We start from the raw sequence: 21,807 nt of genomic DNA on the forward strand, positions 1-21,807 counted from the left end.
TTCATCATGTGGGCCTAGTTAACCAAATGTTACTGATGTCACTTTTGATTCCTTCACAGAGGATTCCAGAGTCTTGATTTATTGACTAACATATTCCTATTACAATTTGTTTGTCTAGCAAAGTAGATAATTCCCTTCAAGACCAGTTCACAAGAAATAACTTTTAGGCTATGTTTGTTTTGTTTTGTTTTGTGTTAGTGTTTTTAAAACCACTCCTTGCTATTTGTATGATATAGGACTCTTTATTATTTTGGTAAATCAAAAGGTCTGTCAGAATGCACACGCACACACACACACATACATATACACATACATACAAATATATATGTGTGTTTCTCTCTATATATGCACACATATATGTTTTCTATACGTATATGTGAAGAAAAACTTGCTTAGAAAAGATAGGTTTTCTGGAGTTATGTATTTATTTTACAGGTTTTACCAGTTTGGGACACCTCAAATATTACACCAAACCTATCTATATATGTTCTTCTAGTTTTCTAATAAATTTTAACATTTTTTATTACATGATATTATGCACTGGTCATATATAAACAAAAAGCCCCAAAAAGCAGCAGAAGGAAGGAAATAATAAAGATCAGAGGGGAATTAAATACAATAGAGATTAACAAGACCATAGAAAAAATCAACCAAACCAAAAGCTGGTTTTTTGAAAAAGTAAATAAAATTGACAAACCTTTGGCCGAACTCACAAAGAAAAAAAAAGAGAGAGCACAAATTAGCAAAATAAGAAAGGAAAATGGAGAAATTACAACAAACAAAATAGAAATACAGAATATCATACGAGAATATTATGAAAAACTATATGGAACCAAACTGGATAACCTAGAGGAGATGGACAAGTTTCTGGAAACATACTGTCCACCAAAACTGAATCAAGAAGAAACTGAACACTTGAACAATCTGATCACTAGAAAGGAAATAGAAATAGCAATTAAAAACCTCCCTACAAATAAAAGTCCAGGACCGGATGGCTTCACCGGGGAATTCTACCAAACATACAAAGAAGAACTCATACCAGTCCTTCTCAAACTCTTCCAGACGATTGAAAAGGAGGGAATACTCCCAAACTCATTCTATGAAGCCACCATCACCGTGATACCAAAACCAGGCAAAGACACTACAAAAAGGGAGAATTATAGGCCAATATCACTGATGAACGTAGACGCCAAAATCCTCACCAAAATTTTAGCAAATAGAATCCAACAACACATAAAAAAGATTATACATCATGACCAAGTGGGGTTCATCCCAGGGACACAAGGCTGGTTCAACATACACAAATCAATCAATGTAATACATCACATCAACAAGAGAAAGGACAAAAACCACATGATCATCTCAATCGATGCAGAAAAAGCATTTGACAAAATTCAACATCCATTTATGATAAAAACTCTTGCCAAAGTAGGTATAGAGGGAACATATCTCAACATCATAAAAGCTATATATATGACAAACCTACAGCCAGCATAGTACTCAATGGTGAAAAACTCAAAATCTTCCCACTAAAATCTGGGACAAGACAAAGATGCCCACTATCACCACTCCTATTCAACATAGTCCTGGAAGTCCTAGCCACAGCAGTCAGGCAAGAGAAAGAAATAAAAGGGATCCAAATTGGAAAAGAAGAGGTAAAAGTGTCATTAAATGCTGATGACATGTTACTATATATATAGAAAACCCTAAAAGGTCCACACAAAACTACTAGAGCTGATTGAAGAATTCAGCAAGGTAGCAGGTTACAAAATTAACGTTCAAAAATCAGTTGCATTCCTTTACACTAACGATAAATCAACAGAAAAAGAAAGTAAAGAAACAATCCCCTTTAAAATAGCACCCAAAGTAGTAAAATACCTAGGAATAAATCTAACCAAGGTGGTGAAAGACTTATACACGGAAAACCATAAACCATTGATGAAGGAAATTAAAGAAGACTTTAAAAAATGGGAAGATATTCCATGCTCTTGGATTGGAAGAATCAATATTGTTAAAATGGTCATACTGCCCAAGGCAATCTACAGATTTAATGCAATCCCTATCCAATTACCCAGGACATATTTCACATAACTAGAACAAATCATAATAAAATTTATATGGAACCACCAAAGACCTAGAATTGCCAAAGCATTACTGAAGAGAAAGAAAGAGGCTGGAGGAATAACTCTCCCAGACTTCAGACAATACTATAGAGCTACAGTCATCAAGACAGCATGGTATTGGTACCAAAACAGACATAGAGACCAATGGAACAGAATAGCGAGCCCAGAAATGAACCCACAAACTTTTGGTCAACTAAACTTTGACAAAGGAGGCAAGAATATACAATGGAATAAAGACAGTCTCTTCAGCAAATGGTGTTGGGAAAACTGGACAGCAGCATGTAAAACAGTGAAGCTAGAACACTCCCTTACACCATATACAAAAATCAACTCAAAATGGATTGAAGACTTAAACATAAGACAAGATACAATAAACCTCCTAGAAGAAAACATAGGCAAAACATTATCTGACATACATTTCAAAAATTTTCTCCTAGAAGAAATAAAAGCAAGAATAAACAAATGGGACCTAATGAAACTTACAGGCTTCTGCACAGCAAAGGAAACCAGAAATAAAACAAGAAGAAAACCTACGGAATGGGAGAAAACTTTTGCAAGTGAAACCGACAAAGGCTTGATCTCCAGAATATATAAGCAGCTCATACGACTCAATAAGAAAAAAATAAACAACCCAATCCAAAAATGGACAGAAGACCTAAACAAACAGTTCTCCAAGGAAGACATACAAATGATCAAAAAGCACATGAAAAAATGCTCAATATCACTAATTATCAGAGAAATGCAAATCAAAACTACAATGAGGTATCACCTCACACCAGTCAGAATGGCCATCATTCAAAAATCCACAAATGACAAATGCTGGAGAGGCTGTGGAGAAAGGGGAACCCTCCTACACTGCTGGTGGGAATGCAGTTTAGTGTAGCCACTATGGAAAACAGTGTGGAGATTCCTCAAAAGACTAGGAATAGACTTACCATATGAACCAGGAATCCCACTCCTGGGCTTGTATCCAGAAGGAACCCTACTTCAGGATGACACCTGCACCCCAGTGTTCATAGCAGCATATTTACAATAGCCAAAACATGGAAACAGCCTAAATGTCCATCAACAGATGAGTGGATAAAGAAGAGGTGGTATATTTATACAATGGAATACTACTCAGCCATAAAAAACGACAACATAATGCCATTTGCAGCAACATGGATGCTCTTGGAGAATGTCATTCTAAGTGAAGTAAGCCAGAAAGAGAAAGGAAAATACCATATGAGATTGCTCATATGTGGAATCTAAAAAACAAAACCAAAAACAAACAAACAAACAAAAACAAAGCATAAATACAGGACAGAAATAGACCCACAGACAGAGAATACAGACTTGTGGTTACCAGGGGGGTGGAGGGTGGGAAGGGATAGACTGGGATTTCAAAATTGTAGAATAGATAAACAAGATTACACTGTATAGCACAGGGAAATATACACAAAATGTTATGATAACTCACAGAGAAAAAAATGTGACAATGAGTGTGTATATGTCCATGAATGACTGAAAAATTGTGCTGAACACTGGAATTTGACACAACATTGTAAAATGATTATAAATCAATAAAAAATGTAAAAAAAATAAAAAATGAAAAAATAATTATTTTATTGTCTCCATTATAATTATAAAATAAGATTAGACTTGTTTTCTTATTATAAAAGTATGATAATTATAAGTCAATAAAGTGAGCAAATACATATTTATATTAAAGGGAACCACTGAAGCAAGGTGCTTAATCATATGAGCTCTGCAGTCAGGCTACTTGGCTTAAAATCTCAGCTTCACACTCATTTGCTGTAAGGTATTGAACAAGTCACTTTATATTTCTAAATGTTTCCTCAGTTATGCAATAAAGATGATGCCTGTTAAATGGGAAGATTAATGTAAAACACTTTACAAACCACTTGAACATAGCAAACAATCGATAAATCATGTCTGGTTTAAAAAAACACTATAAAGATACAATTGAGTTTACTCAGTTTAATTAAACAAAAATTAAAATAATAATGAATTGTAGTTTTCCACCTATCTACTGGGAAGCAACCTAGAAGACTGAGAAGTGTGCTGGGAGGAAACCATCGTACATTGTTGGTGAGAGTATAAGAGGGTGGGTGTAGCTCAAGTGGTTCAAGTGGTAGAGCACCTGCTTGGCATGCATGAAGTCCTGGGTTCAATCCCCAAAACCTTCTCTAAGGATAAATAAATAAACAAATCTAATTACCTACTCCCACCAAAAAAAAAAAGAAAGAAAAAAGTATAAATTGGTTGAATGCAGTATAATTCATTCTGGACAAACAGCAGAAAATAGTTTATTGAGAGTTTACTAGATATGTCGCTAAATTGCTGAAAATGTTGAGATAGTTTAAAGGTTACTGAAAATCAGAACCATGAGCAGAACATGCCATGGATTTGGCCTCACAAGGACATCACTGCTCAGATTTCTGAGCACTGGATTCAGCTGCCTCCACATTAGGGACACTAGACACTTCATCTCTGTTCAAATTGTGACAGCACTGGCAACCAAACTGGATGGGGATAATGTTATCCTGTAGCCTGGCTGTTGCTATGACTTCCATTTTTTCAGTATTCTCTGCCTTTTTGCTTTCCTCATTCCTACTTCAAAGCCCAGGATTGATCACAAAGCCTCATTCTAGTCTCACGGGAAGCTCAAAAGTGAACACTGATTTCCTTGAATGGGAGTTTCATTAAGTTGCACCAGACATTGACTATCATCCTCCTTACCTCGGCAGATTTGCTTATCTATAAGCAACAGAGAGCAGACAGGCCAAGAAGAAAGGAGAAGCCTAGGGCTTTAGTGGTATCAAAGGGCTAGAACACAACCTTGAAGTTCAGAGTTTCAGAGAAAAGCTAAAGCTGAGGGGTCCAGGTTCGGAAGAAGAGAAAAGAGAACAACAAAGAAGGTAGCTCAATATTCTATACCACTTATCTCTCAAGGCATTTTCTTTTTCTTTTCTTTTCTTTTTTTTTCCTTTTTTTATTTGCAAGGACCAAGAGGCAGGAAGACAAACATAAACATGAAGCTAAGAGTCGTCAAGACTAAGCAGAATCTTTAGTTATCTTACAGTATTTGAGTTTTAAAAGATAGCATACAGGGCATGCCTAGATGGGTAACTAGTAAATATTCCAGGTTTATTGAGTTCCCTAAAAATCTATGTATTTCAAAAACAAAAAAGCAAAACATTCAGACCTATAAAGTCTGAATCCCAGACTCTAGTACACATATTACAATTGTCAGATGAAAATTAAGTCCTTTCTGGAGGAAGATAAAAGCTACATGTCTAATTTTTTTCTTATACAGTGACTACCATTACATCTAAAACTACCAGACACATCTAAATACAGTACTCAATTATTTAAAACCAACACAGAAAATTCAACATACCACCCACATATGGTTAAGACTTTGGAGTTAATAACATTAAGACAACTGTAACTAATTATACCTAACAAGATGAAACTTTCATAGGAGAATTCAAGCAGAGGAAATAATAATTTGGATAATCGAAAATAAGAAAATAAAGTAGAGTGATTACTAACTCAGTAAATGGTTTTAACAGCAGAGTGAATGAGCAAAATGAATCAGTAAATTACAATAAAGGTCGGTACAATCTGAAGGGAAAATGAATGGATTGAGAAAAAGCATAAGAAATGTTTGAGACCCAAATGAAAGTGTCAGTTATCCTAATTGAAGTATTGGGAGAGAAGACAGAGTGGAGTGAGACAGGGCAAAGGGAAGAAAGTTATCCAGGATTCAAGAGTACCTACAAACCCCAAATAGGATGAATACCAAGAAAACCATGCCTAGGAAAATCATTTTAAATTACTAAAAAAACAGAGGATAACATCTGAAAAGCAGCCAGAGAAATAATATCTTTACCTTCAAATGGGCAATAAGTTTAACAGATGTATTTTCACAAGAAACACCTGAAGTTATTATATTCTTATGTTTTATTATATTTCATTTAGAATCAGCTTATTAAGTATGAATTACCATATTCTTTAAGGTTTATTTATTTAAGGCAATACCATATTTATTTAAGGTAACATTTCTTTTAGCAGTATCTTGGTCTTGAGGTGCAATCCATTTATCCCTCTTCAGAAATAAATATGTTTTTAGCCCAGCTGATGAAGCTACTACCTGCATCCAGCACTCAGCTGTCCTCCCTTATGATCACAAAGGTGATGACCCCATCCCTGATTGGTCCTCACCCAGTGATTGCTCAGCGCATGAGTGGAAATACCCTGCTTTCTCATCCCGTCTTAGAGCAGCTCTGCTGGGTCATCTCCTCTCAGTACTGTCTGCAGAGATGGCAGAGTCGTTCCACTGAAATTGCCTTGAAGCTTGACTTCTTCCTCTGACTGATTCGCCCTTCTTCCTCATCCACAGCCACTGACCACAGGAGACCTTCTTAACAAACTTCCTCCTCTCTGATTTCTGCTTCAGAGTCTACTTCTCAAAGAAACCATCCTGGGACAGGTAAGTTCCATGTTTTTTTCTTTCTTCTAACTGGGGCAAAACTTTATTCAGTTCATTTGAAATAAAGTTTGCATCATGTTTCCTCTCTCCAGCTATTTATGATATTTGTGTAGAAACTGGAATAACATTTCTATAGCAAGGTGATAATGTTAAGTCAAAAAGGAATAAAAGAAAGTATTAAAGGAGCAAAGATAAAAGCTGCAAATTGGAATCTGCTCACCTGTCTCAGCCTGGTACAGGTGCACGTCATTTGGTGAAAGAGGAAAGGGAATTGATGTCAGAGTATCTGCACGAATGCTTTTAGGAGCTTTGATTATCACTGAGGAATGCTGTATTTGAACTTTCAAAAGTTCAGAAATAACAGGAGTAAAACCAATGAATCACCAAGAAGTAGCAATTAATAAGGTCTATTGTGCAAAAAGATGGTTTGTGAACCAGGCGTGCTCGAAACAACATGCAGTGAGGCTCAGAGATATATGATTATAAAGCAGCTTATAAGGAGCCATGACTGTTCTTTCACAGTGATTGGTTATAATATTAGGATTTTCTTAAATGATACAAAATTGGTTAGTAGTTATATCACTTCTAGAAAACAGTTTTAAATTTTGCTTATGATTTCTAGATGCACAAACAGAAAGTGACCCAGGTCAAGTTAATCTTACAAAATTAGCTAAACTGGTTTTATCTGCTCAGGGAATTGTCAAAATTGGTCTCCATTTGTTTTTTATTTTAACATGTGACTGATATCACAGGCATTGAGCAAGTTTAGAAACACCTAAGTATTTTAGAATGTATTTACCTTTAATAGTGATGTCATGGTTTCTTCTTCTTTAGTTAGTGTTTAAGAAATACAATGTTAAATATTTTTATTTTTTTCAATGAATTATGTATTAGTTGACTTTTAAATTTTTTTGAGATATAATTCACATACCATACAATTCACATATTTGAAGCTTGCAATTCAATTTTTTTAGTATATTCATAGGTATGTGCAACTACCTACATACAGTCAATTAGGAAACATTTTCATTTCCTCAAAAAGAAATGCCATACCTTGTGACCAGCCTTTTTATCCCTTCAATTTCTACACCCATCCCTAAACAATTACCTATTTTTCACTATCTGTGTATTTTTCTATTTTAATCATTTTATGTGAATGCAATCATATAATAGGTGGTAGTTTTTGACTTAACTACTTGAACTTACCACATGTTCTCAAGATTCATCTTGAATGTATCAGTACTTCATTGCTTTTATGTCTGAATATTCTGTTGTATGGGCATGCCATAAGTTGTTGATGCATGCTGCAGTTGATGGGTATATGAACTGTTTCCACCTTTTGGCAATATGAATAATACTATTATAAACATTCATGTACAAGTTTTTGTGTGGACAAAAGTATACATTTCTGTTGGGTATATACATAGGAGTAAAATTACCGGGTCATATGGAAACTCCACTTTTAATCATTAATGAAACTACTAGAGCATTTTTCAAAGTGGCTGGAATATTGTACATTCCCACCAGCAGCAAATCAATATTCCAGTTTCCCTGTTTTCTCACCAACACTTATTGTTATTTTCCTGTAAGACTCTAACCATCCTAATGGGTGGAAAGTAGTATCTCATTGTGTTCTGGGTTTGTACTTCCATGATGACTGAGGATGTCAAACATCTTTTCATGTGCTTACTGGCCATTTGTATGTCTTCATAGAAGAAATACCTACTCATATCCTTTGCTCTTCTTTCAATTGGGTTGTTTGTGTTTTTATCATTGGGTTGTTTGTGTTTTTATTATTGATTCATAAAAGTTCTTTATATATTCTAAATACAAATACCTTATCAGATATATGACTTGCAAATATTTTTCCTATTCTGTGTTTACTTTTCACTTTCTTGATTGTATCTTTGAAGCAGTTAGTTTTTAATATTGACCCAATTTTTTGTTGTTACTGTCCATGTTTTTGTGTCATTTCTAAGAATCCTTTGCCAAATCTAAGGTAAAAGAGATTTGCCATTATGTTTTCTTTTAAGAGTTTTATAGCTTTAGCTTCTATATATAAGTCTGTGGTCAATTTTGACTTAATTTTTACCCTAGGTGTAAGATAAGGGACCAATTTGATTTTTTGCAAGGGGCTATTTATCTGTCCCAACATCATTTGTTGAAAAGAATCTTCTTTTCTCTTTGGATGGTCTTGGCATGTTGTAGAAAATTATTTGGCCATATGTTTGTTAGTGTTTTGGATTTTCAGTTCTATTCCATTGATTTTTATCTGTGTATCCATGGCAGCACACTTTTTTGATTACCATTGCTTTGTAGTAAGCTTTGAAATGAGGAAGTGTGAAGTCATACACTGTGTTTTATTTTTCAAGATTGTTTTGGATATTCTGGGTCCCGTATAATTTGACATGAATTTCAGAATCAGCTTGTCCACTTCTATAATAAAGTCAGCTGACGTTGGAATGGGGAACGTGTTAAACCTGTAGGTAAGTTTGTGAAGTATTGTCATTTTAACAAGGTTAAGTGTTTCAATCATGAACGTGGATTGGTTTCCCTGTTATTTATATGTGGCTTAATTTCTGTATATACTTGGAGTTTTTCAAATTATAAAAGTGTTTACTTCCTTTGTTAAATGTATACCTAGTTTTTTTTTTCATGTTACTGTGAAAGGAATGTTTTTCTTAATTTCATTTTAAGAATATTCACTGCAAGTGTGTAGAAAGATTATACAAATGTATAGAAAAATTATGCGAGATGATTATTTTTGCCTAATTAAATATTTTGTATGAGGCAGACAGACAAAGTCATCAGTATTTTGAGAAAAAGAATGAAACCAGAGTGGACAAAATAAGACTTTAAAGCTGGACGAGATACTGGTTAAAAATATATTTACAGAGAAATAATGAATTTTATGATTAGAAGATGCTTTGTGAAATGCATTAAATATATTTTCTACTTATTTCTTTACTCATTCACTCAAAGTATTTAAATATTGACTAGATGGCATAATTGTGATGGTCACTGGGAATATAGTTGTGAGCCAGTTTCCTGCCCTCATGTCCATACGTGTTTAATTTTCTTTATCATTTACTAGATTATAAACTGCGTGAGGTCAGTGATTGTCTTGTTTACTCTTGCATAATAAGCACAACTAAGAATGAATGCTAATGCATAGCAGCAGCATGTAGCCATGATAAGGAGCTTTGGGGAAGAATTTACCTTGAATCTGAAAACTTAAGAATAAGTGTGGTAGGCAAAATAATGGGTCCCTAAAGATTTCTCACCCTAATCCTGGGACTGTATGTTCATGTTACCTTACATGGAATAGGGAGTTTTCAGATATGATTAAGCAATTTGAAATTGGAAGATTATCCTGGATTATTTGGGTGGGCCTAGCTCATTACAAAGGCTCTAAGAAGTAAAAGAGGGAAGCAGGTGATTCAGTGTCGGAATGAAGTGATGTGAAAAAGGCTGGAGCAGCCGTTTCTGCTCTGAAGATAGTGTGACAAGCTCAGGACTGCAAGCGGACCCTGGAAGCTCCAAGGAGGCAGGGGAATGGATTTTGTCCCACAGCCTTCAACAGCGGTGTAGCCCTGCCGACAGCATGAGTGTAACCCTGTTAGGCCCTTTTCAGACTTCTGCCGTGCAGAGTCGTAAATCAAAAAGTTTGTATCATTTAAACCACTAGGTTATAGACAATTATTGTTTTGCAGTAGAAATAGAAAAGCAATACAATAAATAAGACACACGAAGGTCTTGTACTGGTAGGGAATTTGTCGTACGTCAAAGTATACAGAGAAAGAACATGCCATATTCCAGTTTTAAAAATAGTGAAAGACAGATGGAGTATGTAATTTAAGTCAGGACAAGAAGTATATTGAAAGCAGAAACCAGATTACAAAGAATATTGCAAATCTTGTAAGGGACTAAACATTTATTAACGACAAGGAGAGCTTTTGAAAACATTTAAAACAGGAGATAACTTGATCTGATTTTTGTTTGAGGAAGGTCATTCTGAATCCATTGTGGCTTCATAGTAGGCAGACTTAACATTGAGCTGTTATAATTCAGTCCACAAGTGTTAATGACCAAAACTAGGATAGTTGCTCTTGTCATAAAGAGAATGAGAAAGAGTAATGCGATAAGTGGGAGTTAAAATTAGCTAAATGGTGAAAATGATGGACAGAGAAGTCAATGTTGATATCATGATTTCCTCCTTGGGTAAATGGGTGGGTGGTAGAATTGTTGAATGGTGTATCAACACTGAATGAGCAGGGTTAGGAGAAGAGAAGGTCAGTGATGGAAATATCAATTAATAGGTTATTCCCAGTTGAGAGATGAGTTGGCTTTATGGTTCTGAATAACAGATGAAGATTCAGGGTTGAATATATATAAGGTAATTCAAGCGGTGAAGAAAATGTATAGTTTGCCAAAAAGACAGCAATAAAGAGTTGGATCTAGGACATTACCCAGGGAATGCTAACATTTAAGAGTTTTTTTTTTAAACATGAAACTTTAATCTGATTGTGTTACTTTTGCTCTGCTGCATTGGAGGCTGCGGAGGTGGAAAAAATGGGATATAAGCCATGCTTCCATATTAATAGGTCAAGTTGTTTACATACTTTGAAACTATTTCCCTATTTTCCGTTGGGTATAATAGTTTCAAATTTGAAGCTTGTGTAAGGAAAAAATAGGATATAGTATTGTAATGCCTAGCAAACTGACTGAATTATAAAATTGATGAGAGATATAGTGACCATTTTGTTATGGTCACTAAACAGTGGCTGTTATTTGATCACTTATTAATAATTTCTAATATGATTTAATGTATTTCATTGATACATTAAATACAATTTTCTTGTTCTTAGATAATGAAATGGCAAAATCTTATGTAAAAAATTTGACTCAGTGGTTCCATAACACCTAATCTACAAACTATGGGAAAAATATTCCATAAAAATAGAAACATGAGCAATAAATAACTCAACACCTACCCATTGTTAGAATACATTAATATTTTATATTGGTTTTGGCTCAGGACATGTTCAAATGAATGCAATACTTGAGATTGAACAAAGCATTTTGATATTTGTTATTAAAAAACACTGTAAGGAATTGATGCAGGAACTAAAGAAAGCAAGCCTAACACGGCAGGATTCTTCCTCTGCTCTTTGTGTTGGTGTGTGCTTGTTAAACGTGTAATTATTACACCTTCTCTAAAGGGTATCGGAGGTTACAAAGTGTAAATATATTAGCGTTTCTTCTCCCCAAATACCAAATTTTCAAAACTCTCGTATAACCATTTACCAATGATTGCAGTCCAGGAGTCTGGTAACTCCCTGTTGCCTGAGTTACTGTTAAAATTTTTGTTAGACTGGAGTTCATAATTGAACTACTATGTATCTTTGTTTGTTTTCAGTTAAATTGTAAGACCTTTGACTATATCAGTTATGCTTTATAATTGTGTTATCTTTTAGAGTAGTAAGAACAATGCTAGGTACATGATCAATAGGTTTTGATTGATGAAGAAGTAAGCATAATCTCAGTTATTTTATTTGACCACTTATATAGATATATTGACCTATTTTTTCCTTTTCTCATTTAATATATTCAGTTTTGCAATAGTTGTATGAAGCAGAGATTATAACAGCAGTTAAAATAACCAGGAGTGTTTCACAAGGAAAGTAGCAAAAAAAAATGTAAAAAATAGCATTTGAATAATTGCATTAATAACCAAGTAAATTAAAGTCTATAAGAACTGATGAGTTGTATGGAACTAAAATTTAGTGTATATGAGTATACACATGCACCCACACATATACACACACTCACACACCTCCACACATGCTCTTAAACCCTCACACACACTTAAACACACATACATGTACCTTTTTTCAATCCGGTTTGGCATCCAAGTGGAGACAAAGAACTGAAACTTTGATCAGCATTTATACATATATATATATATGTATAATATACAATTTTTCTTTTATTGGTTGCTATACAAGTTGGCAATTAAAATTTGTTCCCACAGACTCTTTCAAACTATAGAGTATCTTCAGATCTAGAATTGTTAGGTAAGAAATAATTTTTATGAGGCCCAGAAAAAAATTCCTTGCAGTAAATTCAGGAATATAAATAGTGCTTTCTATGACTGTAAATTTTTTATTAAAAATGCATACTGTATTCGTCAGCCCAGGCTGCTATAACAAAATACTGTAGACCAACTGTAAAATATGTCCAAAAGAAGGAAATACCGACACCTGGATGCAAAAACAGTCTACAAATATGCAAAGTAAATGAGCAATTCATAAAATAAATTGGCAGATTTATATGTTGGGTAATAAAATACCAATACTTCTTGAGAACCAAAATACTTGTCAGGAAAATTAAAAAGTAATCCTTAGTTTTTTCCCCCTGATGTGTAGAAATTAACAGTTTAGCATGCTTTTACCCCAGTGTGTCTCTATTAGTTGTCAATTTTTCACTGAACATTAAAAAAAAAAGGAATTTCCAAGAGCTATTATAACTTCCGCTTAAAGATTAAAGATGCAGTTTTCTGTAAGGCTGGATGTTGTCTGTAACTTCGTCATCTCGTATTAAATCGAAGACATTTTAGTTCTTGTTTTCGTGTTTGCAATTTGGTGTGTCAGGTATTAGAGCATACTATTAAATCGTAGTTTTCCCATCCACACTATTCTTGTCTCTTCTTCTCTTTTGCTGTCATTTATTACCTTGCATCTTGGATTTATATGTATTTGTATTTTTCTCAAGATGAAGTTTTCCTTAGCAGGTGTGAAGTATTATTTTTGTCATGTCGCCAGTGTATTATAAAAATTGCCCAGTTAATGAGGATTGACAGCACATACAGAGAATGTGTTCTAGAAAATCAATGTCAAGGATCACTTTTCATTTATTATCTGATTGTAAAACAGTATAATGGTATTACACATCCTGTCAGGATTATGGTAAGCAATTCAAATAGCTGAGTACAACTTTAAAGCCTGTTCTTTACTCCTTATTATGATGTTAAAAAGTAAAAATTGGCTGCTGTGAAAAGTGTCCAGTGTTCAAGCTTAAAGGTGAACTAGCATATTGCCACGTGTATGGTATTCTTATGCCAGAAGTACCTGAAAATATGTGCATTTCCAATACTATCATCTTTTAAAACCCCATACTTGGATAGATTTAAATTAACCACACTCTTGAATTGGGGCGCTGAATGAAAGGTGTGCCTCTGAATGAAAATACTTAGGTTTAAAACTGATTTTAACCTGGGCCAATTTTGGGCAGTTTTCTGACTGCCTTCTCTCAGACTTGAGAGAAAAACTAGGACAATGGAATCCCCTGGTGATGAAGCTTTCTCACGTTAGTTTTTACATTTTGTGAGACGTAGTTGTCTGTAAACGTTTCTTATCCTTCAGTCTCTTCACACTAATAGCGTTTTTAAACTATATCTTTTAAAGACCACTCACATTTGTGGTTTTTAAAATTCTGCGCTCTTTGCAAGAAGTGCCAGTATTTCAGGGTATAGGATTAAAGAGCGATGTTTTGTTGAAGGGTCTTTGAAAAGTGTTGTCATCATAAAATTATATTAAACAATTTGAATCAAACTTCATAACCAAAATCTGAATTATACCATAGATGGAGTTTTGGTTTTTGGGTTGGAGTGTTTGATATATGCTATAGAATTTCAGAGAAAATTACTTTATATGCTTACTGTAAATATCCGCAGGTGTTCACCTGCATACTTCAGTGGCTTTCTCTGAGTATTATTAGGATCTGTAATAAAATTTAATTTTAACTTGTACTTAAAAAAGTGTCCTATACTAGCGATTAGAATAACACTCGCAAATCAGAGCACGGCATTAATCTCAGAAAGTTAACATTAAACAAAATGTGTGAAACAGTGCAGGAACCTGTCGAGTTTACAGACAGGCAAGCTAAAGCTTATACTCTGGGATGACACTTGCCTTCAACTCATGGTTGTTTGAGTGACCACTGACCTCAGGCTTGAAAAAGCGGTTTCATCTGGTCAGTCACAAATATCAGCTAACACATGGGCCATATATGTGCTAGTTTTTTTAACTTTTTTTTCATTTATAATAATTTTACAATGTTGTATCAAATTCCAGTGTACAGCACAATTTTTCAGTTATACATGAACATATATCTATTTATTGTCATATTTTCCTTTGTGAGCTACCATAAGAACTTGTATATATTTCCCTGTGCTATACAGTGTAATCTTGTTTATCTATTCTATATTTTGAAATCCCTGTCTATACCTTCCAACCCCTCGCCCCCTTTGTCAACCACTACTTTGTATTCTATGTCTATGAGTCTGTTTCTGTTTTGTATTTATGTTTTGTTTGTTTTATTTAGATTCTACGAATGAGTGATCTCATATGGTATTTTTCTTTCTCTTTCTGGCTTACTTCACTTAGAATGACATTCTCCAGGAGCATCCATGTTGCTGCAAGTGGCATTATGTTGTCAGTTTTTATGGCTGAATAGTATTCCATTGTATAAATATACCACTTCTTCTTTATCCACTCATCTGTTGATGGACATTTAGGCTGTTTCCATGTTTTGGCTATTGTAAATATGCTGCTATGAACATTGGGGTGCAGGTGTCATTTTGAAGTAGGGTTCCTTCTGGATATTTGCCCAGGAGTGGGATTCCTGGGTCATAGGGTAAGTCTATTCCTACTCTTTTGAGGAATCTCCATTCTGTTTTCCACAGTGGCTGCACCAAACTGCATTCCCACCAGCAGTGTAGGAGGGTTCCCCTTTCTCCACAGCCTCTCCAGCATTTGTCATTTGTGGATTTTTGAATGACGGCCATTCTGACTGGTGTGAGGTGATACCTCATTGTAGTTGTGGGGGTTTTTTGATAATAAAATTATTTTATTTATTTATTTTTCACATTTTTATTGATATATGGTCATTTTACAATGTTGTATCAAATTCCATTGTAGAGCACAATTTTTCAGTTATACACCTCATTGTAGTTTTGATTTGTATTTCTCTGATATTAGTGATATTGATCTTGTTTTCATGTGCCTATTGATCATTTGTATGTCTTCCTTGGAGAATTGTTTGTTTAGGTCTTTTGCCCATTTTTTGATTGGGCTGTTTGATTCTTACTAAGTTTTGAGCTGCTTATATATTCTGGAGATCAAGCCTTTGTCGGTTTCATCCGCAAACATTTTCTCCCATTCCATAGGCTGTTTTCTTTTACTTATGGTTTCATTTGCTGTGCAGAAGCTTGGAAATTCATTAAGTCCCATTTGTTTATTCTTGCTTTTATTTCTGTTGCCTGAGTAGACTGTTGTAGGAGAACATTTTTGAGATGAATGTCAGATAATGTTTTGCCTATATTTTCTTCTAGGAGGTTTGTTGTTCTTGTCTTATGTTAAGTCTTTGATCCGTTTTGAGTTGACTTTTGTGTCTGGTGTAAGGGAGTGTTCATATGTGTGCTATTGACAGGAACCAGTAACTCATACTAGTTCCCTTTTCCCTAGAAATTGGTAACTACACTCTATAGCATAGAACTTCAGGAAAGTAGGTGTCAGTAGAACTCTTAACATGTCTAGGATTTTTACTGGATGGGCATATATCTGTGTGATTATGCAAAAAAGAAAAAAGTCAATACTGGCTAGGATGACAGGCAAGAATACCTCCATGTATTATCAAACTCTCCTTAAGTAGCAGAACATAAACAGGAAAGTGTAAGTTTAATTTAAGGTTAAAAGATGCTTTTTATAAGTCAGTCTAGTCCTGAAAATTTCATAGACATATAAATCTTCAAAATTTTTGTGTTGAACTTAATCACTAATTTAAGGAGGCTTCTTAAATAATTGACTAAGGTAGGTGGAAACAGTCCCTTCCCCAAAGAGTAGATAGGCAATGGGATCCATTGAAATGGAAACTTACTTGGAAATCAACATCCTAGTGAAATGAGAAACAAATTCATACATGTTCTCCATTTTAATAAAACCTTACTTTTATACTTATTTCATACAGTTAATGCTTAAGTAGCAATTCTAGGATTGTTTGTGGAGCAGTTTAACAATTCAGGTGTCTCTTGTGTTTTCTTCACAGTTAGAAAACAGAGTCTGGAAAAGAAAGTTAAAAGCTAGCTAATCTGTCTCCTACCAAGAGAGGGCAGAAGGGATTATAACCACCTGTGGCAAGTGCCTACCAGTTCAGCTCTGCTTGAAATGACCTATCTTAAAATTTGCTGAATTCCTCTCTCTCAGAGAGGTTACTGATAACTTGAAGAATTTTGAGATTGTGCCATGCCTAGAGTAGACTGAAGTAATATATCAGTTGATACATTGTAAAGCAAATGAAAGACACATGAATTCTGGGCCAATATTTATCTGGGCATTCCTCCTCTGGTCAGCTCTTAATTGTTCTGTGTTTTATAATCCAAGGTACAGAGTCAATTCATTCTATTATCTTTGGCCAAGAATTTGTCAAAAAGCCAAAATGTCACGTTAAACATCACTCAGCCTTTAAGAGAACAAAGTGAAAAATTTTAAGTATGTAGTTTAAAACCATGGAAATCTTCCTATGCTTTTCTTAGTCTACTTTTCTATCTTGTTTTGGGATAGATATTCCAAAATACTGATTTAGCAAAATAAAAAAAAATACTTATTTATTGATGCAAAATTAGTATCTTCAGGAAAATAATATAGTGGATCCTGTAACTCAGGACATTTATATTCAAACCGTGAATTTTTGGGCATTTCTCATGTATAGTTTCAAGAGCATCAATTCCTGAAATTTATTTCCTTCCTGAAAATTGCCTCCTTCGGATGCAAGAAAATGAAAACGCTGCTTCCTTTTGAAGAGAGTGACTTTAAAATGCTCTAGGTAGGATGCAAGTAAGGATTTACTTAGAATGAATATCAAGAATATACATATTAAAAGTCCATAATTTTTTACAACTTTGACTTTAAAAACCACATGAAAAAATAGACATCAGAGCTGAAACTTTACATGAAAATAATTATTGTTGAAGCATCTCAATTTCAATGTATATATAAACAGCATGGTTAAAAGATTTGAAGTTATGACTAAAGTATACAAAAGCAACCACTGCTAATATGATTGTATGCATCATATTTTAATAATAGAATGAATAAACCTCCATTTCAAAACTAGTTTAAAGTTCTCTGGAAGACAGCCCTTAAAAAAGCACTTCTCAAAATTTCAACCAAAATTCTTTTGAAAACATAAAATGAAGAAAACGTATCAGGAGTGAATGTCAAATTATTGCTGGAATTAGATAGAAATTTTCATTAATTAGAAGATGTGGTGTCTACTAGTGTCTACCAAGTTATTCCACTTACAGAAATGCACATCTGAAGTAAGTAGAAAGAAATAAGCTTCTAGTTTATAGTCAATTATTTGGTCAATTCTATGCAAAATTTTTGAGAAGCTAGATTAATGGACAATTTTATAAGAATATGAAATGATTTCATGGTAACTAGGGGAATAATTAGGTAAATAATTTTCAAAAAAACTAAAAATGCAGCAAAGGCAACCCAACTAATATCATTAAATCCATTATATTTTTAGAGCAGCATTAATAAATCTCCATTTCAGACTTTGGTTCAAAATGCTCTGGATAACAGCTCAACATTCCCCAGATTTGCATAGTTTTGAATAGGAGAGCTTATATAAAAACTTCTAAGAAACGTTGAATTCTAGTATTTTGGAAAGGTTTGCGGGTAAACATTGTAATTAAATTTTTCTAAATTGTTTTTTGAAATCAGAAAAAAATAGTGCCTTCATAAACTTACCACAATGAGAGAATACTAACACCAATTTCATGTTAATACTTATGTAAAAATTATTGCTAAAGATTCAGATTTAATATAAGAATGTAAACATGATTCAATATCAGTAAATATATTAATACAGTTCTTCATATTAATAGGTCAGCAAAAATTTCATATAATGATTTCCTTGAACATTTATTTGATAAAGTTCAAAAATCATTTAAAAGCCTTTAATTAAACTCAGAAGACTAATGAGGGTGTGTGTTACTAACAGTCCTTGAATATCCTACATAGAAGTCTAATCAATGCAATTAGAGGAAAGAAAGAATATAGAGATTTTTCAATTGATATACAAAAATTAGCTTTAAATGTATCGACAAAGAGAATAAAGAAATGAAAGAACAGACTCTTTGTAGCAGAAGACATAAATGGAAGCACTTTTGAAAATGTTTACAGTGGGCATGTGTGACCCAATTTAAAAATTAAACAGTTTTTTAAAAAAAAATACAGTAGGTAAGCGGGATTAAGAGGCACAAACTTACAGTGATAAAGCAAATAAGTTGTGGGGCTGTAATACAAAGAGTAGAGAATATAGTCAGTAATACTGTAATAACTTCAAATGCTGACAGGTAGTAATTTGACTTACCATGATCATATCAATGTATATAGACATTGAATCACTGTGTTGTACACCAGAAACTAATAAAAATATATGTCAATTATCCATCAGTAATTTTAAAAAGACAATAGCTTTGGAAGTGAAAAACGTATGATTGATGGTGACAAAATATAAATACACATTAAATATTACAGCAAGAAATCTGAAAGACTTCGATAGTTAACAATTTGTAAATTTATAGAAGCTTTATAAAAAAAGCATAAAAATGGACCTCCCTAAATAAATGGAATAGTGTAACAAGTGTCTTGGATAAAACACTCCTTATGATAAAGATACTCATTCTCTCTAAATCAATCTGTAAACAAAATAAAATTCTAAAATCTTAAAAAAAAAACCAACGTGAAACCTGAAAACCTGATTGTAAAATTTATCCTCCCTATCAAATTCACACACGTGATACAAAAGTAAGTCACTAAATAGAAAATTATTCATATAGTAACCGACAACTGGAACAACAGGAAAAAAAAAACTTTCTATAAAGAGAATTGATGAAGAGGGCTCATTATATAATTTAATTTTACTGCTAAACTACTAAAAATCTATTTAAAGTATAAACTCAAGGTTAAGTTTGCACCTAAGAGGATGTGGCACACTTCTGATTTGCGTACCTACTTTTATGTCACAGTGGGATGCCCTTGAGTTTACCTGTGTCTGCCAGCCTTGTCCAGGCTTCCTGCACTCCAGGTTCTGAAGGAGTCCAGATGTGGGGCAAGCTGGGAAACACCTGTTGGGAGAATGGATGTGTGTCTGAATGGCCCTTACCTGACTCCAGAATCTCTAGGACCTGTTTGGATCTCTGGGTCCTTTACAGGAATAGTGAAGCCCTAGCCATGTGAGCCTGGTCAGGCAGAGCTGCCAAGGCAACTGACGCTGACTGGGGCAGCCGACTTTGCATCTTTCAGAGCCAGTGCGCAGACCTAGAACCACGGACAGATCCAACTTAGTTGTGGCCATTCTGAAAGAATCACTTGGATCCATCCAGCAGATACAAAAGGCTGTCCCCACAGAGGGGTATAAAATTCTATCCACCTATCCCCCTAAAGTATGCTTTTATTCCTATTTCCATGCAGGTCCCTAATGGGCCCTGGATGCAAATCCCAGACACCCTGAACCGGTCTGGCTTAGAAAACCAATATGGGAACTTCCTTGAATCCAGGCGACCTGGCAGACTAACCCAGTGGAGCCTGGGGATGGATGGGAGTTCCAAGTCCGTCAGTCCCAGCTCTGGCTGGTTGCTGTTGCTACTCCAAAATGGTTCCTTGCTAGGGTTCCTCCAGGGGTGTCCAGCTTGGTCTGCTTTGAAATGAGATGTTTCTGAAGGAATTCCTAGATCCAAAAGGCACTGAGGGAGACCCCACAGACCCTAGGTACAGACCCGTTATTCCAAACTACCAGGACCCTCCCAGGCACTCTTTATCCCTGTTGATTTCTTGGGCTGGGTATAGTCAGTCTTGACTCTGGAAATGACACTAGTGTGGATCTTCATCTCTGGCTCTGGGATTTAAGACCTTTTCATTGCTGATATGGGTGGAAATCGACAACTGAGAGTTGCTGTTGGAGGTCAAGCAGGTAGTTAACTAGGTGGCAGTGGCACTGGAATTGGTGTCAGAGATAGGTTCTGCCTCTGGGAGTCTATACTCAACATAATGAATAAAATATATATTCCACTGTAATTACTGGTGAAAAACAGTGATATGCCAAAGTTCAAGGTATTAATTCTAAGATGTGATATTTAGTTAATGGACAGAATCATCATAAGACATTATTGAGTCTTAATTCATTTAAGATATTATATCTATTCAGATAAATAATGGTGAAATTAGATTTGCTATTAAAATGTAACTTGTTTTTAATATCGAATATAAAAGGTAATATAGGCTTATTATAGAGAAACTACAACACAAGGTTATGGTAGTGAGAGCAATTACCTTTCCTAGTCCTTGGAGAGAAACTCATTTTGATTGAGATTGTTTCTTATCTTAGTGTCTGTTATTTATTTTGGATGATTTGGTACATATAAAATTGTTTTATTAGCTTGCAGCTTTTTAAAATATCTATTTTAAAATAATTTTAATTTTAAAAATACATGTTAATTTAAAAATTAAAAAATAGAACAGCATTAATAAAAAATAAAATCATGCACATATAAATTACTTAGGGATTTTTTTCTCCACATGAATTTTTAGATAGATAAGATGATTCTGTGTGTAGTGACTTCTAAGCACACTGAACACAAATATATTTTCAGGTACTAGTAAGAAGGAAATAGGGAGATACTTCTAGCAGTGATAAATATGTGCCTGGTGATTTACAAGTCTTTGTTAATTGTGTCAAAAACATACATAATTTAAGACTAGGTCATCAGAAACCCAGACCAATGAAAATGACTTTGTTGAAGTTTTATTTTGTTCTCTGCAGCAATGATGTTTTTGTAAAGGAGTGCAAGTTACAGTGGTTTAGCCCCTAAACAGGGGATTCTAGAAGAAAGACACCCATTACCATGTGAAGCAGTCACCAAGTATGTTAGAGATTTCATTTACACCACACGACAAGGACATGTGTACTGGATCACACTTCTTGGGAAGAGCAAAGAAACAGAAGCAGATGAGAAAGAACAGACAGGGTCAAACATTCTTCTGGAAAAGCCTCTTGTGTTACCAAAAACATCACCGCACATACTAGATCTAACCTTTGCTCACAGGGATGTGACAA

General features: G+C 34.4%; 1 long non-coding RNA gene across 2 annotated transcripts in view; it reads left to right on the top strand.

Moving 5' to 3' along the window:
• Positions 1-21,807, top strand: part of LOC140695984 (uncharacterized) — a 213,931-nt gene that overhangs the window by 104,211 nt on the left and 87,913 nt on the right. For both annotated transcript variants that reach the window (XR_012071879.1, XR_012071878.1), the window contains exon 2: positions 6,532-6,621. This is a non-coding gene — a long non-coding RNA (uncharacterized lncRNA). The remainder of the gene's footprint in view (positions 1-6,531; positions 6,622-21,807) is intronic.

The sequence above is a fragment of the Vicugna pacos genome, chromosome 4 (genome assembly GCF_048564905.1).
Source record: "Vicugna pacos chromosome 4, VicPac4, whole genome shotgun sequence".
NCBI lineage: Eukaryota > Metazoa > Chordata > Mammalia > Artiodactyla > Camelidae > Vicugna > Vicugna pacos.